This window comes from Paramisgurnus dabryanus, chromosome 14 (genome assembly GCF_030506205.2).
Source record: "Paramisgurnus dabryanus chromosome 14, PD_genome_1.1, whole genome shotgun sequence".
NCBI lineage: Eukaryota > Metazoa > Chordata > Actinopteri > Cypriniformes > Cobitidae > Paramisgurnus > Paramisgurnus dabryanus.
Genome location: NC_133350.1, coordinates 30,702,178 through 30,727,524, shown reverse-complemented (window position 1 = coordinate 30,727,524; position 25,347 = coordinate 30,702,178). Strand labels below are relative to the sequence as shown.

At 40.3% G+C, this 25,347-nt stretch overlaps 1 non-coding gene across 1 annotated transcript; it reads right to left on the bottom strand.

Moving 5' to 3' along the window:
• Positions 1–1,090: 1,090 nt before the first annotated feature.
• trnas-aga (transfer RNA serine (anticodon AGA)) lies at positions 1,091–1,175 on the bottom strand. Its single transcript has one exon. It is a non-coding gene; the product is annotated as a tRNA-Ser (tRNA).
• Positions 1,176–25,347: the final 24,172 nt, after the last annotated feature.

Here is a 25,347-nt window from a genome sequence, read left to right as displayed (position 1 = left end):
TGGGGGAAAAACTCTGCTACAACACAGTAGGTGGCGATAATGCACCTTAAATATGGTGCTACCCGCCATTAAACAGAGAAGAAGAAGAAAAAGAAGAAGAAAAAGAAGAAGATGGTACTGCTTTGTTGTATGTTGTGCCTTTTCGGCAGGTAAGAGATCTTCACGAGAAGTTTATTTATTTTTCGCTTTCTATTAAGAAAAGCATAAGTGCAAAAACATGTTTAAATTAATTAAGGACAACAATATGGGGCAGGGAATTATGGAAATTGTGAAAAGGAAGGGGTGGGGCCTTAATCCTTAACCTCTCAGAACATGGCTCAGGTAAGGATCAACACGATTAGCCACAATGCACATCTGTTCTAAACAAAGACCTGTTCCAGCTCTTCTTTGGTCTCATGTTGTACGCGCTGTATATGGTCAAAATGACAATGAAAGCCGCATCACTCCACAACAGGGCTGCTTGTTTAACACACACAGGAGAAACTACAAAAGGCTGCTTGGTTTTCCCTTTGCATATCCCACGGTAACAACTTGAGCTGCAGAAATACAACACCTCGTGAGCTGGAACATCCAACAAGAGAACGTCCGGGAAGCAAACGCTCGTAGTCGGCAGGGTTTGAACGTGCGTGGGGAGACCCCAACGGCTTTCAAGTCAATCGCCTTAAGAACACGGCCCCGACTATGACGAGTCGTCTGGGTGAACCCTCTGGGCTTGGTGTGTGCCGAAAAGAACATGTAAGAAGAGTTTTTACATTTTTACAGAGTGGATTGAGCAGCTGGTCATAAAAGGGTCTGCCACCCATCTTCCTGAATGGATTGCTGTGACCTGGATTCGAACCGGGGTTACTGCTGCCACAACGCAGAGTACTAACCACTATACGATCACGGCGTGCCATCAGGCTCCACCAGAACACCCCCTGCAGGTCTGCCTTAGTGTGTCGGCCGGAAGGCGCTTGGCATTGATTTTCCGATGTCTCAATCAACTTTTTGTTTACGTTCATAAGCAAACCTTAAACGAAATGCCTCTTAAAGTCCAATCCATCATCGAGTCCGAAAGCTGACCCGAAAGCCAAAGGAAAACGCCCGCAGACGTAGTCGGCAGGATTCGAACCTGCGCGGGGAGACCCCAATGGATTTCTAGTCCATCGCCTTAATCACTCGGCCAAAAAAGGGGCAAAATGGACTGCTTGTGGGGGGAAGAGAAGAAAAGAGAGAGGAAAGAGGGGGGGAAAGAGAGGGGAAAAAATGAGAAAAAGGAGAAAAACGTACACTATATCAATTTTTTATCTTCTCTTTTATCTTCTCAACATTGTTTACACACAGTTCTCCACTATTTGGAAGGTTTATCATCACTTTAATTTTCATGTCTCTTGCGGGATTCGAACCTATGCTATGGCAATGTCGCTTGCATTTTCGCTTGTTCTCTGGTCTCGTAGTGCATTCCGGAAGTACACATGCAATGCATTTTGGGTAATGTAGTACTTTTTAACACGGAACTCTTTTCCATATGAATCACCACAGTTATAACCCTGTGATTAAGCGATTATACACATAAATGCATTTTAAGCAAATTCTCTTGTAAGTAAACATATTTTGAGATGTAAAAAAAAATTCAAATATTTAACTCAAAATGTCACATGCTACATTTAAAGCTATAACAGTATTAACAGTGTATAGCTTTAAATGTAAATAAATCCCACATCGTGTTTCCCCTCCTTTTTTTTAAACACAATTATTTGAGAGACTACATCTGTGCAACACAAGTGAATAAAACATATTATAAATTGAGCATTGAGTGTTGGGTTTTGTAAATAAATGTAAAATGATTCTGCAAGTAATTCTGGCTATAGTTTTTACAATTACATTCAATGGATGACACTCACTGTCCTGGTATTCAAGAGGAAATTACATAAAAACGTGAAGGTTGTTCTTGGCTTCATAAAATTCTTAAACTTTATGGTAACAGACATACAAACGACATAGAGAGATCCAGTACAGTACTTTTATTCTACCTCTCTCAAGTGCCTCCATAAATGTACATTTGTATACTTCAAATGTTTATATTTCAAAGTCTATATTGTAAATATCCTCTGATTCTATTTTATTTTATTTGCAGTAGTACTTCATCCATCACCCAGCAACTTAGCTTAATTGCACCTTAATGTTTGTTACTACTGTTTTATTGTATGTTTCTTGTTTTATGTATAATGCTTTGGCAATATTGTAAGTGACACAATCATGCCAATAAAGTTCTTTAAATTGAAAATTAAAATTGAGATACAAGTAATAGTGACAGCAACTATACACTCTTCCTCCAGACACCCAGGGTCAGTCCTGAGGCTCGACAGTACCACCACCCCTACACCTTACAGGTGTAGTTGTACTTTTCCTTTGTCAGCCTCTTCTGTGCCGGTTCCCCCCTTGAAACTAGCTCCTCATCAGAAATTGCTATGAATTTATTAAATATGGCTTAAAAACAGATACAAATAGGATTGGTATGAATAATAATGCTTTGTTATGATAATTATGAGTGCGGGTACATCTAGTAATAATAATGAGAAAAGGAGAAAATGCAGATTAAATGATGTCATAAATTTTTTTTTTTATTAAATACTGGTTGGGCCAACAGTTGCACACTCTTGCCAGGATTTGCACCTGGAGTCTCCCACCCAAAGGATGGACGTGTTACTATTACACCACAAGAGTTGTGTTTTTTTTTTATAGTTGCATCAGCAACTAATATTTTTTTCCATTTGCAACAGCAAATGGTTTGAACAGTGAATGTGAAATATTTTCTTAAATAAATAAAAAAATATTATTAATAAAAGTATAAATAAAAAAGAATGAATTTGTTATATTTATATTTACAAAGAGCTTCTCCACTCCTCAAGGGTCTGTCCAGATGCAGGGCAGTACCATTTGCCTCGTACCTGTGAGTGTCCAGTTTGCTTAGATTTAGGCTGACCACACAGCTTACACTCATAGTGATAGCTCTCTTTTGCCTTTTTGATCTTTGGGGGCTCACCTTTCCTCACTCTCTCCTGGTTCTCAAGTTCTGCCTTGCGTAATCGCCTTTCACGCTGGCGATTAAAGGGATCTAGAGCTTGGTGAGGGAACCTAGGTTGGTCAGGACAGTAGGAGGTGGATGACCAGCCCTGGGTGGATGCTGAGGGTGGTGGTTGGGTGGTAGGCCAGCCCTGGGAGGATGCTGAGGGTGGTGGTTGGGTGGCAGGCCAGCCCTGGGAGGACGCTGAGGGTGGTGGTTGGGTGGCAGGCCAGCCCTGGGAGGACGCTGAGGGTGGTGGTTGGGTGGCAGGCCAGCCCTGGGAGGACGCTGAGGGTGGTGGTTGGGTGGCAGGCCAGCCCTGGGAGGACGCTGAGGGTGGTGATTGGGTGGCAGGCCAGCCCGGGGAGGACGCTAAGGGTGGTGGTTGGGTGGCAGGCCAGCCCTGGGAGGACGCTGAGGGTGGTGGTTGGGTGGCAGGCCAGCCCTGGGAGGACGCTGAGGGTGGTGGTTGGGTGGCAGGCCAGCCCTGGGAGGACGCTGAGGGTGGTGGTTGGGTGGCAGGCCAGCCCTGGGAGGACGCTGAAGGTGGTGGTTCGGTATCAGGCCAGCCCTGGGAGGATGCCGAGGGTGGTGGTCCGTTGGCAGGCCAGCCCTGGGTGGATGTTGAGGGTGGTGGGTGGGTTGCAGACCAGTCCTGGTTGGAGGACCAGCCCTGGGTGAATGCTGAGGGTGGTGGGTGGGTTGCAGACCAGCCCTGGGTGGATGTTGAGGGTGGTGGGTGGGTTGCAGACCAGTCCTGGTTGGAGGACCAGCCCTGGGTGAATGCTGAGGGTGGTGGGTGGGTTGCAGACCAGCCCTGGGTGGATGCTGAGGGTGGTGGGTAGGTTGCAGACCAGCCCTGGGTAGATGCTGATTGTGGTGGTTGGGTGGCAGGCCAGCCCTGGGAGGATGCTGAGGGTGGTGGGTTGGTGGTAGACCAGCCCTGAAAAGATGCTGAGGGTTGGGGGGGGGGGTTGCAGACCAGCCCTGGATGGATGCTGAGGGTTGTGGGTGGGTGGAGGACCAGCCCTGGGTGGATGCTGAGGGTGGTGGTTGGGTGGCAGACCAGCCCTGGGAGGATGCTGAGGGTTGTGGGTGGGTGAAGGACCAAACATGAGAGTGTGCAAGGGGCACCTGGTAGGAAGACCAGCTCTGGTACTGTGTTGGGGATGGCTGGTTGGCAGAGGACCAGCCCTCCGTACTGCTGTTTTGAGAGGAAGCAGCATCGTGTTTGGCAATAGATGCTTCTTCCCCACCTGTGTGTGCAATAGCAGGTGTTCTGGAATTGTGTCGCCTGCGGATTTTTGCCTCACCCTCACGGTTTTTAGGCTCCTGGAACTCCAAAGGAGTGTGTCCATGCTGAACTGGCTGTGATGGTAGGTCACGAACCTCCAGGAGGGATTCTTTAGCCACAACAATCTGCCGTGGAAGCTGCACGCCCTGAAGTAAAGAACCCTGCACTGTTTTCTTAGAACGTTTATACAGCCTGCAGAGACAGAAAACAAAACACACAAGAGTAAATTTTTCAGTGTGTTAATATTAAAAAAATGTGTTCAAATACACAATTCAATCAATTTATGATGATATTAAAGATGAACTCACCAGTCGGACACTGTGGTGTTGTTAATGTTAACCAGTACCAGGCTAACATCACTCCTGTCCATGATCTCTTGGCAGTCCTCAACTAGCTGCTTGATGTGCGAGTAAGTCATGACAATGGACTGGGGTATGGCAAATCTCCTCCCTTTATTGTCCTTTGGCCTATTTCTGGGTTGCTTGTACTCTTTGTACAGCTTGAGAGCAACACATTCCGAAATTCTGTTCTTGTCTGGTCTGTGAGCAGCCTGACCATGGACCATGAACAATCTGCAAATAGATGACCAGATCACATAGTGCTCATTACATATTGATGTAAACATATTGACATGCTCTCAAACGACAGCATGAAGCTTCTGTTAACTCCAGGGGATCTTATGAAAAACTTTCCTTATTTTACTCGAAGTCAACAAAAATCTAGCAGGACCAAAACAGCGATGACGTCCCAAGTATAACAGCAGCAATGACAATGTTCTTAATAAGTAAGTGTTTTGATTAATGCCATTAATGTTTATTTTAATCAGTGTATACCACTAGTCAACTAAATGAATATAACATGGCATCTGTTTTTATAATAAATCTTTGAGTTGAATAGTGGTTTTTATCTTTTCACTTTCTTGGTATAGAAAACATGTTTTTACCGAAATTAGTCAAAATGGATTTATTGCGTTTTGGAATCAAACTCTTTAAATATTGATACGAATACTAAAGAATACAGTTATATGACATGTAGATACCTCTCAGCTGCTTGCTGGCCTGGAGCAGAGCCACTGCGCTTTTCCTCCAAGGTCCTGTCAAATCTTTTTTTTGCTCTTGAGGATGTATCTGGTGGGGGTCTGGTCAAAGGCACTTAGATGTGAGTATAACCTCAAAATCTCTGCCACCTCAGCATTGGAGAGTGCTGTTATAGTCCGGTTAAGGCCAACCAGGTAACCTGCCAAGGCATCAACTGCCTCCCATCCAGGAATCCCTCTGGCATCACACCTGGTGTCCTGTTACAAAATTAAACCAATATACATCTGGTACAAGAGCAAATATAAAGAAGCCCACATTTCTAATGGTGAAACATTATCCACTTTACCGGAGCTGGAGTGACGAGGCCACTTTCCTCAAATGGGGTGAGAACAGGCCTGGTAGAGGCATCACTCTCATTTGGGGAGAGGACGGGACTTGCAGAGGCCTCCCTCTCCTCAAATGGGGAGTAGACTGGCGCAGCAGAGGCATCCCCCTTCTCCAATGAGGAGTAGACGGGCCCCGCAGATTCATCACCCTCCTCCAGTGGGGAGTAGATGGGCCCAGCAGAGGCATCCCCCTCCTCCAGTGGGGACCTGGGATCTGGCCTGGGCCTAGGGTCACCGCTTCCAAATTGCTGAGGTGATTAATAAAAGTATACACAGAATAATTAGTAAGGAATAAATAATCCTTTAAATGTTTTTTGTGTCTGTTCTACATTAAAAATTTAAAAACTGGTTATTAGTTTTCCAATATTTTTTTTTATGTCAGGGGTCCGTTCTTTGTGCGTCACTTAATACATCCGAGATCAAATGAGACATCCGAGATGTTCAGATCTGGCTAATTATGATCTTGCTTATTCAGTTCTTTGAACACCTCTGCCATTGATGATTAGTATGGCAGGATTGAATTATCTGAGATCATTGCACATTCGTTCACTGCAAGAAAAGGCAATAAAGGTCTATAGTAGAAACACTGATCAGCCACGCTGTGATTTCCCAGTTGTGATTGCCTTGCAGGTTATTGTGAACTTTCTTTATGAGGCTGAATTTGTAAACCCAGTTAAAGCTATTTTTGTACATAAACCACCCTACATAATGTAAAATATTTTGTGTAAATATAATCTTGATATCTTTACTATTCACGTTAAAGATTGAAATTAATGATTTTAATCAAACTTTGATCCTCCTCAAGTACTTTAAGTCCCTTTTAAAAACAGTTAAATGCTGTTTTGTCTGTTTGTAACATCAACCAAAAAAGCAGAATAAAAAAAACAGGTGGTGGTCCTGTATCTTCATGTAATGTGCTAGCAGGAGTGATGTCTCTAAGCTGATTGATTGTACAGATCATCTCTGGAGGCAGCTGCTCTCTTAAACCTACAGCCAATGCAACAATTTAATTGCTGATAAATAAACTTTGAATTGTAGTTTATTAAAAGATGGTGTTTTTCCCTCTTTTGTGCAGTTGTAGATAATACACCAACACTTTTAGCAGTTCCCAATAATGTGTTAAATGAAGTATGATGTGCAGTAAATGAATGTAAATGTTATTCTACATCAAAATATTATAAAATGCAACTGTTTTTGAGAGCAATACACAAGACAGCAAAAAAATGCTCTCAGATGAAAGTCATTCAGAGAAACTGTATGCAAGTGTAAAAATAAGTTTAATTAAATTGTGTTTTTCTTATATAACTGATTTCTGACTATATTAGCAGTAGTCCACATTAACTGAAAGTCTTGCATCTGCTGAGTCTGCACAGAAATGTGTAGTAAAGAAGATAAAGATATGTGAAAATATGTGCAAAAAAACAACTTATTTGGTTATTGGCATTTTTTTCACAGGAAAGGGACAGGGTAACATCTTTGTAGACAGAGTTTTAAAGATAGAATAGATAGAAAGGACTAGGCCAGGGGTTCTCAAAGTTTACATTCAAAGGTCCAAATCTGAATTCTCATCATTTTCATGGGTCCGGAAAAACTGGTTATTACAAAAATTGTCAAGCATGGTAATGGGGTGGCGCTAGCATAGCGACGCGCAGCAGCAGTGTGTGAGAGCTGTTTGAGAGTTTTATGTGTTTAAGTAGGTTTTAACTCGTTTTTACAGTTTGTCCTGTCTACGTTTGTTTTTCCTTATTCTTTTTGGACTAATTGCACCTTATTGGATCCACATGTGGACTTACCGTGGAGCTGGATTTTTCCTTTTGTGGAGCGTGCTTTGTCACCTCTTTGCACGTCTCCCAGTATATGGTGAAACGTTACAGTATTCACGGGAATTTCTTCTCTTGCTCTGTAATGCAAGAGGTGGTTTTGTGGATCAAAATGTGGTCTTCCCTGAGGAGATTGTTCAGCCACCGGTTCCCATTGCTGTGGTTCAGAGTGGGATACTGCCACGGGCGAGGAGGAAGAGAGGGAGACGTGGAGGTGTACGACAAAGGCTTAAAAGACTCGGACACCGCAGAATCCCGCTTCCCTCCATAATGTTAGCGAATGTTCAGTCTCTCCACAACAAAGTGGACGAAGTTCGAGCTCACGTGAGGTTCCTGGAGGAGTATAGAGACGTGTGCATTCTTGCCTTTACTGAAACATGGCTTAAAAATTACGACTCTCAGGACAGCATGGAAATCGAGGGCTTTGGAGCTCCCTTTCGTTTGGACAGAGATTCTGCGGTGACTGGTAAGTCGCTGGGCGGAGGTGTATGTTTATATATTAATAAACGTTGGTGCAACACAGTCATTATTCGTGAGTCCTTGTGCACACCTGACATCGAGCTTCTAGCAGTATCGCTACGGCCATTCTACCTGCCGAGGGAATTTCCCCAATTATTTGTGACTGTGGTTTATGTACACCCCAGGGCTAATGCGGACTTGGCAATACAATCCCTGACCAAAACAGTGCAAAGTTTCCAAGCACGGGCGCCAGATGCTCCGATTTTTTTACTGGGAGATTTTAATCATTGTAAACCCGCTAAAGCGATTGGCCACTTCTTTCAATATGTCACCTGCCCGACTCGGCATTCTAAGTGTCTTGATCTTTGTTTTGGGACAGTCAAAGGAGCATATAAATCGCTCCCGAGAGCCCCTATTGGTGCGTCTGACCATAGTGTTGTTTATCTTGTCCCGGAATATAAAACTGTTCTGAAGAGGAACAAGCTTGAGAGAACTTTGGTGCCGGTATGGTCGGACGAATCGGTGATGGATTTACAAGACTGTTTTGCAGACACTGATTGGGACGTTTTTAAGAATTCCTCTACAGACATACATGAATTAACAGAAACTGTTTCTAGTTATATTTCCTTTTGTGAGAACATAATTGTTCCTAAGAGACCGCGTTTAATTTATGCTAATAATAAACAATGGGTCACAAAATCCGTTAAAGAATTAATTATACAAAGGAATATTGCTTTTAATCAAGGAGACATGCTAAAATATAGGGAGCTATCAAAGCAAGTTAAGAGAGAACTTAAACTTGCTAAGTTTGCTTATAAAGATAAAGTCGTAAACTTACTGAGTGCAGGGAATGCACGCCCTGCTTGGGAAGGTGTAAAAAATATGATGGGTATGCCAACAAAGAAGAATGTAGTTTCACTTAATGGGACAAATGACCTACAACTTTCTAATGAATTTAATGTTTTTTTTAATCGTTACGATGAGCATAATTTTTGTAATGAGGTTTCTGTTTTTAAGGACTCTGCTTGTGCTCCCCCTAATGTCCACATCAACAGATGTGATGTCATCAAAGTTTTTAGATCAGTTAAAGAGCGGAAAAGCCCTGGTCCTGATCTTATCGGAGGACGACTCCTTAAAAATTGCGCTGTGCAACTGGCTGAAATTTTTACTTACATCTTTCAATTATCATTACAGTTGCATTTGGTCCCTCATCTTTGGAAGGACTCTATAATCGTTCCGGTTCCAAAAATAAAAGCTCCTAAGCTACTGAACGATTTTAGACCTATAGCGCTCACTTCCCTGGTGATGAAAGCATTTGAAAAACTTGTGAAGACTTCCATAATGAATTCTGTGCAGGACAAATTAGATCCCTTACAGTTTGCGTATAGGCCAGGTCGGGGGGTGGATGATGCCACAGGAACACTTTTAAATTTAATCTTAAAACATCTTGAGGGAGCAGGTTCTTTGGTCCGGTTGCTATTTGTTGATTTTTCCTCAGCGTTCAATTGTATTAGACCCCATGTTTTAGCCGATAAACTAAAACAAAATTTTAATATTGATCCTGGCTTGATCAGCTGGCTGATGGACTTCTTAACAGAGCGGCCCCAGCGTGTTAGGGTGAACGGGGTCCATTCAGATGTTCTCTTATCATCAGTTGGATCCCCACAGGGCTGCGTTCTGTCACCACTTTTGTTTGTTTTATATACCAATGACTGTCAAAGTACCTACCCAGGACATCATGTTGTTAAATTTGCAGACGACTCTGTCATCGTTTCACTTTTAAGTCAAAAAAACTTTGAGCACGGCCCTGTTTTATCAGATTTTGTTGAATGGTGCGAATCTTCCTTTCTTAAAATAAATGTAAACAAAACTAAAGATATGCTTATTAACTTTGGTAGGACATCTGTGTCTCTTAGTCCAGCTCTTATCAACAGTCAAGTTGTGGAGCAGGTAGAAACCTATAAATACCTGGGGACAGTCATTGATAATAAGCTATGCTTTGAGTCACAAGTAGATGCAGTTTGCAAAAAGGCTCATCAACGTATGTATTTTCTTCGCAAACTTAGAAATTTTAACCTGGATTCTGCTTTTATGAAAATGTTTTATACTTGCTTTATTGAATCAATTTTTACTTTTTCATTTATCTGTTGGTATGGCTCCCTCTTGGAGAAGCAAAAGAACCGTCTGACTTCTGTAGTTAATGTGTGTAAAAAAATAGTTGGAACTGCTTTAAATGATCTTAGTGAAGTGTACAGGGTCAGATGTGTGAAGAAGGCTAAGGCTATTATCTCTAATCCTTCCCATCCTTTGTGTCAAGAGTTTTTACTGTTAAATTCTGGGCGCCGCTATAATGTCCCACGTTGTAAGACCAACAGATTCAAAAAGTCTATGATCCCAAGAGCTATTAGTTTTTTTAAATGATTGAGGACAACATACTGTATTATTATATGTTTTGTATATTGTATGTAACTGCTGCTGTAAACCAAATTGCCCCACGGGGGACAAATAAAGCTAAACAAACAAACAACAAACAAACAAATAACTTTATGTAAATCACTTGTTTATATAACAAATCAACACAAATAGTTTGGGAAAAACATAATAAGTGTATTTTGCATTTAAAGTAAAAACATTTTTTAAACATAAACACAAGAAATATGCCAAAAGTAACCAGGTGCAAAATACAGAGCAACCTAATTAGAGAAATGGCAAAGTTTGTTTTCCATCAGATACATAAACCATGGCAAAAAAGTGTGATTGGTTGGCGGAGACAATGACCAAAATTAGGGGTGCACCTATAAATTGGCTGATGATGCTTGCTATATGCTTCTCAATGTATTACGGTGAAATGCCGTTACATCCAAAAGCCAGGGGGCGCTCTCGTGCAGAAACTCAATATGCGCTGCAGCCGAAGAACCAGACACACGCAGCTCCAGGAAATGTCTGGATATATTTATATTGCTGTTCTTCAAACCTTTTCAGGTATTTTCATGATAATAAAGAATATGTATAAAGATTATGGTTGACGAGTGTTTTTTCAAATGCATGTTATAAACGTCTCAAACCAACAGTGATTTCAGATTGATAAGGACTTACTGATCAAAAGCCGTAGTACATGAAGTAGCTGTGCATAATATCTGAGTGTGATGGCTACAGCGTCACACAGGAAATTTTTAAATAACTCGTTTTATTTTCGGACCAGGAATACTCTTAGTTTATAGGGTGTGAGCGCATGTGGCGGATTTGGGTGTAAAACGGAATAATAAAATCTTTCTTTGGAACTACGTTGCATCTATAGTTATTTGCATGGTAGCAGAGGATGGTTTCCAGCTACAGAGTACCACCTAAGCTTGACGAAGCCCAACCATACGAGGGCTGGAAAAATGAAGTTAGTATTTGGAGACTTGTTACAGACTTGGACAAGAAGAAGCAGGCACTCGCGGTGGTACCGGGGCTCGAGGGGCGAGCCAGAGAGACGGCTTTGGAAATACCTGCGAACGATCTAAACAAAGACGACGGTATGAAAACTTTGCCAGCTAAGCTGGACGCGATATTCTTATGAAGCATACTCTCATTTTGACTCAATTTCTAAAAACTGTGTGGTGTCCATGACGGACTACATCATAGACTCATAGCAGAGATACAACAGCATGAAGAAGTACAATATGACCCTGCCTGACGCTGTGTTGGTGTTTAAACACGGCTTGTCTCGATGAGAAGAGTAGAAACCTAGCACTTACAGCGTGCACGGATTTAACATTTGCATCCTTGAAATCAGTGTTGAAGCCGATTTCAGAGGAAAAACCAGTGGAGCAAGCGGCGGCAAAGAGACTCAAGATGCAGTGTTTTTCACGGAGCAGCGGCCACCGGGCAAATTCAGACGGAACAACGGCCCGTCACAAAGCAGACAGTCGCAGCCATAGCAAGGTGTTAACCCACTTGACAAATATGGTAAGCGGACAAAATGCGTTTGTCAGAGCATGTACCATTGAGCAAAAGACTGTCCATATCGCAGAAATGAAGTAAAGCTAGCAGAAGATGAAAATGTGGAAGAGTGTAACATTACACTGTTTATCAAAGTCATGACAGACTCTGAGATCTTCCTAACTGAATCACTGGGATCAGCTATCATTGACACAGCATGCACACTTACTGTTTATGGTGAGAAATGGCTGGATAGTTATATAAAAGATCTGAGCCAAAGCCAAATAAATAAACTGTTGCAAACAGAATCTTCAACCGCAGACCGTTCAGATTTGGTGATGGTCAGGTGGTATACTCCAACAAAAGGGTGAAGCTTCCCGCTAAGATCGGACCAACAAAATGTAACATTAAAACGGAAGTTGTTCCTGTTAATATTCCTTTACTGCTGAGTAAAATGTCTCTAAAGAAAGCAGGAACAGTTTAAGACATGGAGAATGACAGAGTTGTCATGTTCAAGCAACCAGTGCCTCTTGAGCTCACTAGTTCAGAACATTATTGTGTTGACATTAGAGATGGTAATAATGAAGCGGACACCAATGAAAGTGAAGTTCTTGTTGTCACAATAGAGATGTCTACAAAAGAGAAGGGTAAAGTTCTCCTGAAGCTTCATAAGCAGTTTGGCAACGCCTCCGCAGACCGGCTGCAGAGGCTCACCCTCAGCTCTGGAAATACTGACAAAGACTGTCAAGTTATTCTGCAAGACATCATCCGTATGTCAAAGATATAGCAAGACCAAGCCCAGGCCTGCTGTTGGTTTGCCTTTAGCCTCAGAGTACAATTAGACAGTGGCAATGGATCTACATGAGCTGGAACCTGGCGTATGGTGGTACCTCCATATCATCGACCACTTTACCTGCTTCAGCGCTGGAAACATTGTGAGAACAAAGAAAGCCTTGGAGATCGTCAACTCTTTCATTCACTTGTGGATAAGTGTTCATGGTTCCCCCGAAAAGAATATACACAGACAACGGTGGTGAGTTAAACAATGAGGAGTTAAGAGAGATGGCAGAAAAATTCAACACTGAGATAAAGACTACAGCGGGATTCAGTCCTTGGAGCAACAAGCTGTTGGAGAGACACAACATGACACTGATTGAGATCCTCCTGAAGGTGAAAAAAGGAAACGGGTGTGGTTGGCAGACTGCTCTAGACTGGGCTCTAATGGCCAAAAACATTATGATCAATGTGCATGGTTATAGTCCATATCGGCGTGTGTTTGGTTGCAGTTCTATTGGTACTAGAGTAAGACAGCACTTAGCAGCATTGCATGCTTCCAGAAGAGCATTCACAGAGGTGGAATGTTCAGAAAGGATAAGAAGAGCTTTACAAAAGCAGATCAGGCCTACAGATGAAAAGTACGAGACAGGAGACCGGGTGTACTACAAACGTGCAGACAGTACAGAGTGGAAAGGCCCTGCTGTGGTTATCGGTCAGGATGGCTCTGTATTATTTATAAGACATGGGGTGATCAGTCCAGGCTGAATAAAGTTAATGCACAGGATGAGGATAAACTTGTACTACTCGATATTCCTGAAAATAGTAAAGAAAATTCAAACGTAATACACACGGATGTGTCAGAGAATTCAGATTTTGAAATGATTGTTAAGGGAGATGTAAAATTCCCTTACAAACACAGAAACCTGGCTCCACTAAAGAAGAAAGTAAGAGAACAACTCCGGTCCAAAATAGGACAGATTTTGTGGGTTGCTAAACAAACAAGACCAGATGTAATGTTTGACACATGTAGCCTTGCATCCAACATTAAGAATGCTACTGTTCAGTCCATACATGAAGTGAACAAAGTAACCCGTAAACTTAAGTCAGAGAAGGTCACACTTAAGTTCCAACACTTGGGAAACAGTGATGATTTAAGTTTAGTGGTTTTCAGTGATGCCTTACTGGGCAATCTTCAGGATGGAGATACAGAGGGAGGGGCTTTAATTGTCCTCATGGAAAAAACTGTAAAGTTTTCCCCTTCGTTTTGGCAATCTAAGAAAAATTAGACGTGTGGTAAGAAGCACGCTGGCAGGAGAAACCCTTGCGATTGTAGCAGCACTACCCAGAGACGGGGTGAATGATAAGTGCTTTAATTAGAGACAGGTGCGCTATGGGTGAAGGTGTGCATAAAAGGAAGGTTTCCAGCATTGTTTGAATGTGTTGATGGGTGGTTGCTGCTGTGACTTTGGATGTTGAATGCATTATGTTTTCTTAGTGGATCTTTTGAGCCGTTTGGGACGAGCATTTGATTGTGGACTTGCTGCATTTTGGGTATGTCACAATGGATAAATAATTTCTTTTATTTAAGACGAGCTGTTGACTGTATGCGCTTTTTTCATTTGTCTTAGTATTCATTCCGGGCTGTATTTATCGTGCCGTGCTTTGTCGTTAGCAAGGCTGACTCTATTAATCAGGTTTGTAAATAGGGATGTCCCGATCTCCACTAATAATACGTGGCCGATCACATATCTGAATCGGACAGCCGATCTTATTACAGCTACGTATTACAGTACATGTACTACGGCTTTTAATCAGTAAGTCCTTATCGCTCTGAAATCACTGTTAGTTTGAGTCGTTTATAACATGCATTTGAAAAAGCAACACTCGTCAAACATAATTATTAAACATATTCTTTATTATCATGAAAATACCTGAAAAGATTTGAAGAGCAGCAATATAAATATATCCTTCAGCCATTTCATGGAGCTGCGTGTCATCACAGCTGCGTGTGTATTGTTCTTCGTCTAAAGCACATTTTGAGTTTCTGCACGAGAGCGCCCCCTGGCTTTTGGATGTAGTGGCATTTCACCGTAATTCATTGAGAAACATAGCAAGCATTATCGGCCGATCGATCGGAGCATCCCTATTTGTAAACTATCGTGAGTTAATTAATATAAAGGGAGCTGTTGTTTGTAAGTGCTCTATTTGTTTACAGAGTATACATGCCGTGCGGAGTTTATCCATCACTTAATGTGTCAGCAGTGCCGACTCTCTAATAATCAGGTGGGTATGCTACTGATTTATTGCATGCTGATTATGAAAATTCCATCGTTAATGCTGTACTTTTCTTTTATCAGCTTAAAGCCCTCTGGAGGTATACGCCCATATGACACTGGGTAGCTGATTAGGATGGTGGCCCAGCTTCCCCTTCTTGGTGTTTTGTTGTTTTTCTATTTTTTTTTTGTCTAAGTATCTGCCTAGCGGCGTACATTTCTGTGACGCCTGGTCCACCCCTTCATTTCTGTGTCCGCATTAAGTGGCCTGTTCCTGGGAAAAACTGTGCGACAGGGTATTAACTCGGGCATTCGCTACCCCCGTATTGTTTCAACCAGAGGAGGTTTGCGTGGTGTATGGTATATTTGTGGTCGTGTGAATGAGTTAAAGTGTGTGTGACTTATAGCGTGCATAGTGTGAGAACGACACGTCGTTTAATGTGTGCGTGTGTGAATTATAGAGGGTGTACGTTTGCGTGTGGTAAGTAGATTATGGTTTAAGTGTGGAATGCTAGTTTGTTTACTGTGTTTTGTTATAAACTGATTTATTTTGTTTTCCTTGTTTATTTGATTTAATATTGGTTTCACAAGTTGGTGTGTTTATTTGGTTATTTTGTGGAGCTGTGGTATTTTATTCAAGTGTTAGATCGGTCAGGGAGGAGTGTTAACCTCTCTAAAAAAATTTTGTAATTGTTCAATGAGTGGTTTTATGTGTAACTTAGTTTCTTTGAAACCCATGTGGTGAAGTTAGCTCAAAGAAACTTGTATTAAAAGTGTGTGGTGAAGTGGAAATTTGCTTTTATTTCTCCCTGTTATCCGATCTGAACTTTTGATGTCTGGTACCTAATCCAGTGTTTTTAAATGAAGCTAGCTTCACAAGTCTTTTGTTAAAGAGATTACTTTACGGGGTTTTACACTCCGTATAAATAAAGTATTGTTGTTTTCTTCCCCTTATTTGTTACTGATACTCATTCCCTGTTTGACGCTCTTAAGTCTACAAAGCAGGTCACAGAGAAGAGGCTAAGATTAGAAATAAAGTTGTGTCAAAGAGCTCCTACATGCTAACAAAATCAAAGTGTGTTGGTCAGAAGCCAAGTCACAACTTGCTGACTGTTTGATGCAGAAAGGTGCTTCCTTACTTATGCTTCTTAAAGCACTCTATGAGGGCGTATGGAAACTGTAATATCTGATTCATTGAACTTTTTTTGTTAAACTGTTAAATACTCTAGCATATTTAAATGTTACTGCGTTATGAAAATCATTTGTATTTGGTGACAATGTTTTATGTCAAAGTCACCTGTTCATTTTTTTTAAGAGGGGGAGATTGTTAACTTTATGTGGGAGGGGATATATTATCTTAGAGTCTACGAGACTGGGGAGAGGAAGTTGTTCTCAGTTTGTAGGGTGTGAGTGCATGTGGCGGAAATGGGCTAAAACGGAATCAATCTTTGGAACTACGTTGCATCTATAGTTATTAACACAACACCTATTATTGCTGGGTAAAGATGATTTGATTGCTATTTTTATAAAGAAATTAAAATGAATGTGATCATAAGCATGTTTGTCTTGTCATTCGTTTAAGAATAGGTAAAACAGCTGCTCCACAAAGATGCACAAGTACATAAACATATGTCTTTTATATTTTTTTAAATAACAACGCTAAAAGATTCAATCTTTCCTTTTTTATGTGTTGAAATTGAAATGCCTTTCATATTAATAGTACATCTTATACAGATTGCCTATGTATAATGAGAATGCATAACTGCGACAGACTTTACATATCACATCCGCTTAAAAAGGTGCGATCTAATGTTGTTTACATAAAATAAGCCTGCTCCCGAGCTGGTTTAATCTTATGGACCGGTTGCTATGACAGCAACTCTAGGATGAGTTTCGAAGAACCAAATAATTCAAGATCAAGAGAAATCGCCAACAATCAAATCCAGCTAACTGAGTAATCCACGTATGAAGAACAGACCCCAGATATACTGTTGATATAATATTACCTGCAATGTGAGGTCATGAGCCTGTTGTACGGTCACATCAGTACATTCGTCCTCAAGGTCTTCATCCAAGATCTCAGGCAGGATGTCAGCATTACCAGTCTGCTGACTCAGAAGATCTCCTCTGTTGGACTGTGCCAGAAGATATTCTACAGCAATTCGCTCTCCTGCAATAGATATTCACCCAGGGAAAAAGTCATGACAGACTCTGAGATCTTGCGTACCATGTCACAGTACAGGTCTGATCATCAACAGCAGACTTTTCTTACCTGTAGGTTTCCCAGGGGGGATAAACTCTAGAAGAAGAGGTTTTCCCAAGACTTTGTTGCTGAGCGCATTCACATTGGGCATCAAACGAATGTCATACAGCTTTGTCCTGGATGTCTCAGTCATTGAAAGTGCTTGTGCTGACCGGTTTAAATTCCACCTTGACACACCCTCAAGCATGTACATCTGAGTGTGCAATGCATTGCATCTCCACCCTACTCAGACAAAAACAGGATCACTGATTACAACAAATTACAACAATATTATGTCAACATTCAATAGCAAAATATACCATGTGTTTGTGTGTGTGAGGTTTTAACATGCCTGGAATGAAAGCACACTGGTGCTTATGAAAGCTTTCCAAAGAGAAGGACCCTCTGGCGCATCTTAGCACATACAGTGTCTTCTCCTCCAGCCCTGACCCAGTGTTTGTATAAAGCTGCACTCCTGGTGGATCCTGGATGCAGGCAAGGTGCTTTTGCTGTACCTTCCACACTTCAGACATGCGCTTGTGTTTAATAAGGTGCAGACCAGTGCCATCCACAAGGTTCCACATGGAGTCAAGAAGACTTTTGATGAGGGCACGGGTCTCCTCCACTCCCCGGGTTTTCCTGCGGCAGTGCTTGGCTAGCTCTTTAGAGCTGATGCTCACCAACACCTGGGCATCTGTTGGCTCATAGCCCTGATGCTTTTGCCTCAGCTCTGACCGCTTCGCCTCTTTCAGATTACTGATGTCCTGGTAATCCCACTCAAAAATGCAGCTCGACAATTTGGAGCAGAACGTACCGTATAGTGGATGGTGTTCTGTGGTGAGACCTTTGGTGAATCGCCTCATAAAGTGGAACACATCCAACCGCACAGTGGACGTCCATGGCCGAAACCAATGGAGAACTGGGCTCACCCCTGTGTAAATTCACAAGATCATGAATAAATTTTTTTCCCTCACAACATGTATGTATTCGTCATGTGTGTGGTTCGTCATTTCAAAATATGTGTTTGGTGGGTCGAGTGTATCTATGTCAGGGTTCCTCAAATCTTACCCTGGAGGTCCAGAGCACTGCAGAGTTTAGCTCCAACCCTAATCACCTGTGATTTTCTAGTGATCATGAAGACCTTGATTAGCTTGTGCAGGTGTGTTTGATCAAGGTTGGAACTAAACTCTGCAGGCTCTGGACCTCCAGGGTAAGATTTGGAGAAGGGGGATCTATGTGCATCATGTGTTTTGTCAAAATCAGTACCTGCTGCAGACGCGTTTTAAGGGTTTATGGGTTCATAAAAAAGACGCTTGTGTTTGCCAGATACTCATATAATCTCAAGTTTACTGTAAGGGAGTGTCTTTATGAAGGTATATTTGGTGCAAAACAACTCCACACCTGTGAAAGTGGATATTGTATTTGTAGAGATTATCCACACATGTGTATCAGTAAACTTGAAGTCGCAGAGGACATGATGCAAACTTGTAGATTTTTTTTCTTTCCCTCAAATACAACACAACAGTTACACATTCACAAATCCTTCAGTGCAGCTGCACAAATCCCATTTTACAAATCACAAATTAAGAAACTCACAAGTTCACATTTTTTGCTACAATTGATGCAGTAAATATGGTGCATAACCTACTTGAACACCTGCATCAAATAATGTGAAGTCACACACAAATTTTGTACATTTGCAAAATCAGTTTGTGCATCTGTGTGATGAGACTTGCATGTGTGTACAATTTATTTTTCACAAATTTTTTTTATTTTTTTAATATTTTCTAGCCCAAACACAAGTACATAAATACAACTGCTTGAATCTGCTGCTACGAATTTCAAATACTCTTTTTCATGTGCTCTCTCTTCTGCACCAAATATCTCGAGATAAATGGTGCGAAAGTGATTTATATACCTGTAGGCTTTGGCGAGCACTGTTCAGCACTGCCCACCAGGTGGCGCCCCAGACACTCACTGAAGCAGAGTTTATTAATTACCACCAATGTTTCAGCAAAGTAAATCGCCTTTATTAAGGTATTATTTTCACCAAGTGGAGAACAATATAAATGGGAGTGCTAATTATACACACATGAAGGTAATTACATACAATGCTCCAATGATTCATTAGTAAACAAAATATAAGTTTTTATAAATTTCAAACCATCAATATAAGTAGATTAAAAAATACAAGCAGCAAATACACACATAGGCCTACATTTAAATAAGATACCAAATGATGTAAGTCCCATTCATTTTTAATATCATAAAACAAATTATTTTATTTTTCAGACTAATTTTTAATTCAAACAGGAGGTGGGGCCATGGAAAGAACGTTTGTGATTTCTTTTGCAAAATAACCTTTTTTTTAAAGAAAAATATGTGATTTATATTTAAATCATGCTTTTTCTTCTAATATACTAATTTGGATGATTATTTCTGTCTTTTTGAATCGGGTTACTGAACAACTAAATTCTTTTTATTATTATATAAACAGTTGTTCTGATTTCTTAACATTTACTTTGGATCCTAACCCAAATTAAATAATTTTTTTAGACTTGTGGATAGCTCGTAATTGTTTATATAGGGATCCGATTAAAAAACCTACAGCTCGTAATACACTATTGAGAGTGGATTCCTATTGTCGTGAGCAGGGCAGTACGCAGGATTTTATAAATACCGAGGTCCATATGTATTTTTCTAGGGCATGCACCCCAGGAAAAAAATTCTTATTTCTCTGCTCTACATATATGACTTCTAACACATCAGAAAACAAAACAATCAAATAAATATAGATTTCAAACCATGTCAGTATGCACAAGACTTGTGTTGTTTATTAGTAAGACATTGAAATAATTATGTTACCATCCTGGGCACTGTCAGTTAAGTAAACATAGGCTAACTGAATATAGGATCAGTTTAGTGAATTAACCAAAGGCTATCAAGAATTTGTTTATTAAATTCATTCACAATATGCACACACTTATTATACACTTAATATGCTGAAATACAACATCAATATTGCAGTGGCAGAACTAGAATTTTATAAATGGGGTGCCAAGGCTACTTTAGGGGGTCCATATCACATGAAAGAAAACGATATGTAATTATTATAATACTTCACATTACCCCATATTAGATAAATATTCTTCTTGCCCTGAATTCATTACATGCATTATACTAACTGTAAGATACAAACATAATGCAAGGCTGAACTTGCATAATAAACCAATAATAAACCAACTTACTTCAAAGAGCAGAGCTCAACATTAAGGATTGTTGGCAAAAAAAGATATTTATTTAAAATTAAATATGGATTAATCTTTTTTCACGAAGTTACAGTCAGGACCAGTGAGTGATTTTCTCTTCTTTTGTTATTTAAGTAACTTTAATGACTTTAACAGGTAATGTTTATTAGGCTTTAAGACAGAATGTAATAAAATCAGGGACGTGCACAGGAATTTTTAGGGGCAGTTGCTCTGACTTAAATAAAGGGCACCCCCCCAAAAAAAATTTTTTTAACTCACGGCCTATATGAAGGACTGAGAATAACATGGTCTTTATTAAAATCAGCAAACATGTTTGCCTAATGCCTACCAAAAAAATTGTAGCCTAGGCTGCTTGTCTCCAAGCTGTAGCTAGCTGCTATCTGTCTGATTATTTAGGCTTAACTGTGGCAAACTCAGCCTAGATTCATGAAGATTTTAACAGAGGTGGAAAGAGTAGCCAAAAACTTTACTCAAGTAAAAATACAAGTAACTAAATAAATAATTACTCAAGTAGAAGTAAAAAGTATGCAATGAAAATAATACTCAAGTAGCGAGTTACTAGTTACTCATGAAAAAATTAATCTAGATATACACGCGCACACACACACACACACACACACACACACACACACACACACACACACACAATACAGTGCCCTCCATAAGTATCAGAACTGTAAAAACAAGATTTTTCTGTTAGCTGTGGAGACCAGAAATTGGTAAGATAAATATCAGTATGTCAGAAGTTTAGAATGTCACATTTTATTAACCTTTGTTTATGTTTCAACACATACGTATGCTTTAACAACAAAGAACAACAGCATTAAATGCTGACTTATGTGTGTTGTACACAAATGCACATAAGTGAATCAAACTGATCCTACACATTTTATGCTTTTCATGTGTAAACAATCAGGACACAGCTCAGTGACCATTAAAAAAAATAATGATGTGACAGATTCTGTACTTTTGTCTCATGTTCATCTTTTAATGTTTAGACATTTCTTGACTCCACAACAAACAGAAAAAAACTTATGAAGGGCACTTCTACAGTATGTGTAAAACTGCAACATACACAAACAGTACAGAAAAAAAGAATACACAGAATAGACAAGCATTTCAAATTAACAAATTAACTCTAGTCTCAATGTTGATGTAGCTTATAGCTGAAATATCAGACAAGTAAACTGACAACAGTTTTGCATATGTATAAAGTTGGAATCTCCTAAGATGGTCTGAGGACATTGACAGTTTACACTTACATAAAAATGATTTGAGACAAAACTCATGTTTTCTTACGTTGTCATGTCACGTGTGTTTTGTGAGAATCACTTACATCATATACAGTATAGTATACAGCGAATCAGACGTCAATCATCGATGGATTTTCTTCAATCTGTGCTGCAATGCTTCTGGAGGTTGCACGCGTTTAACTGTGTCTGACGATGGACGAACAGGTCGCGTGTATGTAATGGCGGGTACATGTGTGAAGTTTTGCTTTTAGTTAAAAGATTGGTAAATTCATTTCCACGTCACCCAACACTGGTTATTTTCTGCGTGTTTCTACATAGGTTACGAGTAAAACAGCTTCGAACGATTCCGTTTTTGCAGCGATCTGAACAATTCATTCAAACTGATTCGCGAACCAATTTAAACGTTTGGCCCATTCGCTTTGTAAAGAATCGACTCAAAAGACTCGTTTATTTGCAACACTTTGTAAGGAATCGACTCAAACGAGTCATTAATTCGCGAATACGCCAGAAACACAAGATAGCAATTTAAAAATAAAATACAAATTTCGTAATTAATTAAAATACAGTAACGAAGGAACGCTGCATAGTGTAAACGAAGTAAAAGTACAATTTATTTTTTTCCACCTCGGAAGGGCAACTTGAGTCGAGAAGGGCATATGGGCAGTTGCCCGGGCAACCTGAGCAACCCCCCTGTGCACGTCCCTGAATAAAATGTTTACATTCGGAAGACATATTAAGACATAATCAGTAGTTTACTATGATACTCACTAAAACAGTCCGGACCTCAATGGTGGGTACACCCAAGGTCAAGAGTCCTGTCTGTGTCTGTCCTATTTCCCTCTTGTTCCTTTGTTGCCCCGCCCCCTTTTTTGTTGCCATGGACATTAATTCATACTCCACCCACTGCCCATCTGTTTCCATAGTAATTAATTGTTTCTGTTCTGTCATTGGTTCTTGTCACGTTTAATTACCCTGCCTGTTGATTGCCTGTTTGTCAGCCGTTGTTTTCTGTTGGTTGTTTCCTGTCATGTGTTACTGTTCGTGTTCTTGCCTGTGCTCCTGTACCTTTTTTGGATTTAATACACTTAAAAACTGCATTTGGATCCACTCATCTTGCCATGTCTTGCCTTCCTGTGACAGTTATCATCCGTTAACATTGAAGAAAAGTCTTCCTTAAGGTCAAATGTAATATATAAAGTCTAAAAATAATATATAAGGGACCAAATGATTTTATTAAGAATCTTAATGATATGGAAATATCTTTGGGATTCACCCCCAAACAAATACAAGCTTATTTATTTGATAACATGTCACTGTGGTAAATCATATGTAGGAAAAACAAATAGAGAGTATAAAACACACATCACAAAACATCAGAGTGCAATAATATGCAGAAATATGAACCTGCCATTAGCACTGCATTTTGTTGAACTTAATCATCCTATTACTTCATTATTGTATATAGGAATTGAGAGGGAATTTCCATCTAGAAGGTGAGGTGAGTTTGACCAATTTTTACTTAGACAGAAGGCCTTTTAGGTATATTAAATGTGAACATTGGCACACATGGTTTAAAAGTAGATTTTGATTTGGGTTGTTTTTATAGGTATTATGATATTAAAAATGAATGGGACTTACATCATTTGGTATCTTATTTAAAGTTAAAATGTGTGTATTTGCTGCTTGTATTTTTTAATCTACTTATATTGATGGTTTGAAATTTATGGAACTCATATTTTGTTTACTAATGAATCATTGGAATATTGTATGTAATTACCTTCATGTGTGTATAATTAGCACTGCCATTTATATTGTTCTCCACTTGGTGAAAATAATACCTTAATAAAGGCGATTTACTTTGCTGAAACATTGGTGGTAATTAATAAACTCTGCTTCAGTGAGTGTCTGGGGCGCCACCTGGTGGGCAGTGCTGAACAGTGCTCGCCAAAGCCTACAGGTATACAAATCACTTTCGCACCATTTATCTCGAGACATTTGGTGCAGAAGAGAGAGCACATGAAAAAGAGTATGAGTACTGATTTTGCAAATGTACAAAATTTGTGTGACTTCACATTATTTGATGCAGGCGTTCAAGTAGGTTATGCACCATATTTACTGCATCAATTGTAGCAAAAAATGTGAACTTGTGAGTTTCTTAATCTGTGATTTGTAAAATGGGATTTGTGCAGCTGCACTGAAGGATTTGTGAATGTGTAACTGTTGTGTTGTATTTGAGGGAAAGAAAAAAAATCTACAAGTTTGCATCACGTCCTCTGCGACTTCAAGTTTACTGATACACATGTGTGGATAATCTCTACAAATACAAATTCCACTGTCACAGGTGTGCAGTTGTTTTGCACCAAATATACCTTCATATTGTCTTGTCTGTATTTTGTGAATGTGAGCGTCTCTTTTATCATAAATGGTTTTGACACGTGTGGAGCAGGCACTTATTTTGACAAAACACGTGATGCACATGGTTCACATTTTTTGAAAACACAAGCGACACACATGACACTCCAAACCCATATTTTGAATTTGGCCCCTCAGAGGAGCAGTCACCAGCAGCCACTGGTTTGTAATGTCATCAACTGCAATAATTGGGCAAAAAAACATCAACACCAATTACAGGTAACCCACCTCTGTCACTGCAACAGTCTCTATCCACATAGATGGCGGCTGGCTGTGGCTCACCAGCATCCCTGTACCGTTGGACGATCCCTTGGCACAGGTCATCCAGTCCAGCCCCCTCGCCGGTTGTGAGGACAGAGTTGAGGACCTGACCATGCTCGTTCCCAACATTGGTCATCCATGTTGCCGTGTTCTCAATACCCCCAGCCAGTTTTTTGGTCACCTGTTATAACAAAAGAATATACATCATAAGCACATGTATTCTTATTAAACCCTTAAAGAACAAATGAGCTCAAGCTTATATGTTTACATTTACCTTCTTAGTGGAATCGAGCTTCAGAATTCTGCCAAATGTTGAAGTGATGACACCTTTGAGTTCATCAAGGTGGCCGACAACATCGTTGGCATGCACTGTCTCAAACCACTGGGCCAGGGGCAAGGGAATGAAGAGTGGTGGTGGGGAATAAACAGCCTGGGACTGCTTCAGGCAGGATTTTTTGTGAATTTCACAATCTGTGAAATAGTCACAGGATCTCCTAGCCCACTCCTCACTGTGTGCCTCTTGAAATGCCTGCTGCAGGTAACTGGAGCTATTCCCTGCTGTTCTAGGATGCAAAAGTGTCACACATTTTCTGTCCAGTGCCAAATGTGTAGTCAACACAGCAGGGAATAAAAAAAAAAAAAAAGGAATGCTTCTCTGGGTCAAAAAAATAATGTATAAACAATCCAGGGTGCTCTTCAAAAATGGGCCTATAATATAATAGCATTAAGAAAAGAGAAAAATGAGGCACTCCTGATAAATGTATAAAAAGCCTTTAATGAAACAATGGCTACATGCCTACGCGTTTCAACTACACAGTTTTCATCAGGGCATGCCAAACATACACAGGTGACAGCATTTATCAGGTAGAGAGGTAAGGGAATGGTCACATGACC